We start from the raw sequence: 6,422 nt of genomic DNA on the forward strand, positions 1-6,422 counted from the left end.
CATTTGTATGTTTTCTTGCAATTTCGTGCAATTTTCTTGAATGATCAACCACGAATTAGGGCATTCCAACGATTTGTATGCTTATTTGTATACAACTATTGTATAAAACTGTGATGATTTGTTTGTTTGATGCTTTCTACTTCAAACTGTGCTGCTTTTACAAAAACTTTGATGCTTTTTTGTATAAAACTGTGATGCTTTGTTTGTTTGATGCTTTCTACTTCAAACTGTGCTGCTTTTACAAAAAACTTTGATGCTTATTGTATAAAACTGTGATGCTTTTTGTTTGTATGATTTCTACTTCAAACTGTGCTGCTTTTACAAAAAACTTTGATGCTTTTTTGATAAAACTGTGATGTTTTTGTTTGTATGCTTTCTATTTCAAACTTTGATGCTTATTTGTATAAAATTGTGATGCTTTGTTTGTTTGATGATTTTGTGTATGATGAATTTTCCTTATTTGTATGCTTATTTGTATGAATTTTCCTTATTTGTATAAAACTGTGTATGCTTATTTGTATAAAACTGTGATGCTTATTTGTATGCTTTTGTGTATGATCAACCATGAATTTTCCTTCTATTTTCTGCGATTTCATTTGTACGCTTTCTTGCAATTTCGTGCAATTTTCTTGAATGATCAACCACGAATTAGGGCATTCCAACGATTTGTATGCTTATTTGTATACAACTATTGTATAAAACTGTGATGCTTTGTTTGTTTGATGCTTTCTACTTCAAACTGTGTTGCTTTTACAAAAACTTTGATGCTTTTTTGTATAAAACTGTGATGCTTTGTTTGTTTGATGCTTTCTACTTCAAACTGTGCTGCTTTTACAAAAAACTTTGATGCTTATTGTATAAAACTGTGATGCTTTTTGTTTGTATGATTTCTACTTCAAACTGTGCTGCTTTTACAAAAAACTTTGATGCTTTTTTGATAAAACTGTGATGTTTTTGTTTGTATGCTTTCTATTTCAAACTTTGATGCTTATTTGTATAAAATTGTGATGCTTTGTTTGTTTGATGATTTTGTGTATGATGAATTTTCCTTATTTGTATGCTTATTTGTATGAATTTTCCTTATTTGTATAAAACTGTGTATGCTTATTTGTATAAAACTGTGATGCTTATTTGTATGCTTTTGTGTATGATCAACCATGAATTTTCCTTCTATTTACTGCGATTTCATTTGTATGCTTTCTTGCAATTTCGTGCAATTTTCTTGAATGATCAACCACGAATTAGGGCATTCCAACGATTTGTATGCTTATTTGTATACAACTATACAAATAAGCATACTTATTTGTATGCTTTCTACTTCAAACTGTACTGCAATTACAAAAAACTTTGATGCTTTTTTGTATAAAACTGTGATGTTTTTGTTTGTATGCTTTCTATTTCAAACTTTGATGCTTATTGTATAAATCTGTGATGCTTTGTTTGTTTGATGCTTTCTACTTCAAACTGTGCTGCTTTTACAAAAAACTTTGATGCTTATTGTATAAAACTGTGATGCTTTTTGTTTGTATGATTTCTACTTCAAACTGTGCTGCTTTTACAAAAAACTTTGATGCTTTTTTGATAAAACTGTGATGTTTTTGTTTGTATGCTTTCTATTTCAAACTTTGATGCTTATTTGTATAAAATTGTGATGCTTTGTTTGTTTGATGATTTTGTGTATGATGAATTTTCCTTATTTGTATGCTTATTTGTATGAATTTTCCTTATTTGTATAAAACTGTGTATGCTTATTTGTATAAAACTGTGATGCTTATTTGTATGCTTTTGTGTATGATCAACCATGAATTTTCCTTCTATTTACTGCGATTTCATTTGTATGCTTTCTTGCAATTTCGTGCAATTTTCTTGAATGATCAACCACGAATTAGGGCATTCCAACGATTTGTATGCTTATTTGTATACAACTATACAAATAAGCATACTTATTTGTATGCTTTCTACTTCAAACTGTACTGCAATTACAAAAAACTTTGATGCTTTTTTGTATAAAACTGTGATGTTTTTGTTTGTATGCTTTCTATTTCAAACTTTGATGCTTATTGTATAAAACTGTGATGCTTTGTTTGTTTGATGCTTTCTACTTCAAACTGTGCTGCTTTTACAAAAACTTTGATGCTTTTTTGTATAAAACTGTGATGCTTTGTTTGTTTGATGCTTTCTACTTCAAACTGTGCTGCTTTTACAAAAAACTTTGATGCTTATTGTATAAAACTGTGATGCTTTTTGTTTGTATGATTTGTACTTCAAACTGTGCTGCTTTTACAAAAAACTTTGATGCTATTTTGATAAAACTGTGATGTTTTCGTTTGTATGCTTTCTATTTCAAACTTTGATGCTTATTGTATAAATCTGTGATGCTTTGTTTGTTTGATGCTTTCTACTTCAAACTGTGCTGCTTTTACAAAAAACTTTGATGCTTATTGTATAAAACTGTGATGCTTTTTGTTTGTATGATTTCTACTTCAAACTTTGATGCTTTTTTGATAAAACTTTGATGCTTTTTTGATAAAACTGTGATGTTTTTGTTTGTATGCTTTCTATTTCAAACTTTGATGCTTATTTGTATAAAATTGTGATGCTTTGTTTGTTTGATGATTTTGTGTATGATGAATTTTCCTTATTTGTATGCTTATTTGTATGAATTTTCCTTATTTGTATAAAACTGTGTATGCTTATTTGTATAAAACTGTGATGCTTATTTGTATGCTTTTGTGTATGATCAACCATGAATTTTCCTTCTATTTACTGCGATTTCATTTGTATGCTTTCTTGCAATTTCGTGCAATTTTCTTGAATGATCAACCACGAATTAGGGCATTCCAACGATTTGTATGCTTATTTGTATACAACTATACAAATAAGCATACTTATTTGTATGCTTTCTACTTCAAACTGTACTGCAATTACAAAAAACTTTGATGCTTTTTTGTATAAAACTGTGATGTTTTTGTTTGTATGCTTTCTATTTCAAACTTTGATGCTTATTGTATAAAACTGTGATGCTTTGTTTGTTTGATGCTTTCTACTTCAAACTGTGCTGCTTTTACAAAAACTTTGATGCTTTTTTGTATAAAACTGTGATGCTTTGTTTGTTTGATGCTTTCTACTTCAAACTGTGCTGCTTTTACAAAAAACTTTGATGCTTATTGTATAAAACTGTGATGCTTTTTTTTTGTATGATTTGTACTTCAAACTGTGCTGCTTTTACAAAAAACTTTGATGCTATTTTGATAAAACTGTGATGTTTTCGTTTGTATGCTTTCTATTTCAAACTTTGATGCTTATTGTATAAATCTGTGATGCTTTGTTTGTTTGATGCTTTCTACTTCAAACTGTGCTGCTTTTACAAAAAACTTTGATGCTTATTGTATAAAACTGTGATGCTTTTTGTTTGTATGATTTCTACTTCAAACTGTGCTGCTTTTACAAAAAACTTTGATGCTTTTTTGATAAAACTGTGATGTTTTTGTTTGTATGCTTTCTATTTCAAACTTTGATGCTTATTTGTATAAAATTGTGATGCTTTGTTTGTTTGATGATTTTGTGTATGATGAATTTTCCTTATTTGTATGCTTATTTGTATGAATTTTCCTTATTTGTATAAAACTGTGTATGCTTATTTGTATAAAACTGTGATGCTTATTTGTATGCTTTTGTGTATGATCAACCATGAATTTTCCTTCTATTTACTGCGATTTCATTTGTATGCTTTCTTGCAATTTCGTGCAATTTTCTTGAATGATCAACCACGAATTAGGGCATTCCAACGATTTGTATGCTTATTTGTATACAACTATACAAATAAGCATACTTATTTGTATGCTTTCTACTTCAAACTGTACTGCAATTACAAAAAACTTTGATGCTTTTTTGTATAAAACTGTGATGTTTTTGTTTGTATGCTTTCTATTTCAAACTTTGATGCTTATTGTATAAAACTGTGATGCTTTGTTTGTTTGATGCTTTCTACTTCAAACTGTGCTGCTTTTACAAAAACTTTGATGCTTTTTTGTATAAAACTATGATGCTTTGTTTGTTTGATGCTTTCTACTTCAAACTGTGCTGCTTTTACAAAAAACTTTGATGCTTATTGTATAAAACTGTGATGCTTTTTGTTTGTATGATTTGTACTTCAAACTGTGCTGCTTTTACAAAAAACTTTGATGCTATTTTGATAAAACTGTGATGTTTTCGTTTGTATGCTTTCTATTTCAAACTTTGATGCTTATTGTATAAATCTGTGATGCTTTGTTTGTTTGATGCTTTCTACTTCAAACTGTGCTGCTTTTACAAAAAACTTTGATGCTTATTGTATAAAACTGTGATGCTTTTTGTTTGTATGATTTCTACTTCAAACTGTGCTGCTTTTACAAAAAACTTTGATGCTTTTTTGATAAAACTGTGATGTTTTTGTTTGTATGCTTTCTATTTCAAACTTTGATGCTTATTTGTATAAAATTGTGATGCTTTGTTTGTTTGATGATTTTGTGTATGATGAATTTTCCTTATTTGTATGCTTATTTGTATGAATTTTCCTTATTTGTATAAAACTGTGTATGCTTATTTGTATAAAACTGTGATGCTTATTTGTATGCTTTTGTGTATGATCAACCATGAATTTTCCTTCTATTTACTGCGATTTCATTTGTATGCTTTCTTGCAATTTCGTGCAATTTTCTTGAATGATCAACCACGAATTAGGGCATTCCAACGATTTGTATGCTTATTTGTATACAACTATACAAATAAGCATACTTATTTGTATGCTTTCTACTTCAAACTGTACTGCAATTACAAAAAACTTTGATGCTTTTTTGTATAAAACTGTGATGTTTTTGTTTGTATGCTTTCTATTTCAAACTTTGATGCTTATTGTATAAAACTGTGATGCTTTGTTTGTTTGATGCTTTCTACTTCAAACTGTGCTGCTTTTACAAAAACTTTGATGCTTTTTTGTATAAAACTGTGATGCTTTGTTTGTTTGATGCTTTCTACTTCAAACTGTGCTGCTTTTACAAAAAACTTTGATGCTTATTGTATAAAACTGTGATGCTTTTTTTTTGTATGATTTGTACTTCAAACTGTGCTGCTTTTACAAAAAATTTTGATGCTATTTTGATAAAACTGTGATGTTTTCGTTTGTATGCTTTCTATTTCAAACTTTGATGCTTATTGTATAAATCTGTGATGCTTTGTTTGTTTGATGCTTTCTACTTCAAACTGTGCTGCTTTTACAAAAAACTTTGATGCTTATTGTATAAAACTGTGATGCTTTTTGTTTGTATGATTTCTACTTCAAACTGTGCTGCTTTTACAAAAAACTTTGATGCTTTTTTGATAAAACTGTGATGTTTTTGTTTGTATGCTTTCTATTTCAAACTTTGATGCTTATTTGTATAAAATTGTGATGCTTTGTTTGTTTGATGATTTTGTGTATGATGAATTTTCCTTATTTGTATGCTTATTTGTATGAATTTTCCTTATTTGTATAAAACTGTGTATGCTTATTTGTATAAAACTGTGATGCTTATTTGTATGCTTTTGTGTATGATCAACCATGAATTTTCCTTCTATTTACTGCGATTTCATTTGTATGCTTTCTTGCAATTTCGTGCAATTTTCTTGAATGATCAACCACGAATTAGGGCATTCCAACGATTTGTATGCTTATTTGTATACAACTATACAAATAAGCATACTTATTTGTATGCTTTCTACTTCAAACTGTACTGCAATTACAAAAAACTTTGATGCTTTTTTGTATAAAACTGTGATGTTTTTGTTTGTATGCTTTCTATTTCAAACTTTGATGCTTATTGTATAAAACTGTGATGCTTTGTTTGTTTGATGCTTTCTACTTCAAACTGTGCTGCTTTTACAAAAACTTTGATGCTTTTTTGTATAAAACTGTGATGCTTTGTTTGTTTGATGCTTTCTACTTCAAACTGTGCTGCTTTTACAAAAAACTTTGATGCTTATTGTATAAAACTGTGATGCTTTTTGTTTGTATGATTTGTACTTCAAACTGTGCTGCTTTTACAAAAAACTTTGATGCTATTTTGATAAAACTGTGATGTTTTCGTTTGTATGCTTTCTATTTCAAACTTTGATGCTTATTGTATAAATCTGTGATGCTTTGTTTGTTTGATGCTTTCTACTTCAAACTGTGCTGCTTTTACAAAAAACTTTGATGCTTATTGTATAAAACTGTGATGCTTTTTGTTTGTATGATTTCTACTTCAAACTTTGATGCTTTTTTGATAAAACTGTGCTACTTCAAACTTTGATGCTTATTGTATAAAACTGTGATGCTTTTTGTTTGTTTGATGCTTTCTACTTCAAACTGTGATGCTTTCTACTTCAATTTATACACATGTTTTTTATTTTTGTTTACTAGAAAT

Source organism: Amaranthus tricolor, chromosome 1 (assembly GCF_026212465.1).
Source record: "Amaranthus tricolor cultivar Red isolate AtriRed21 chromosome 1, ASM2621246v1, whole genome shotgun sequence".
In the NCBI taxonomy this organism is placed as follows: domain Eukaryota; kingdom Viridiplantae; phylum Streptophyta; class Magnoliopsida; order Caryophyllales; family Amaranthaceae; genus Amaranthus; species Amaranthus tricolor.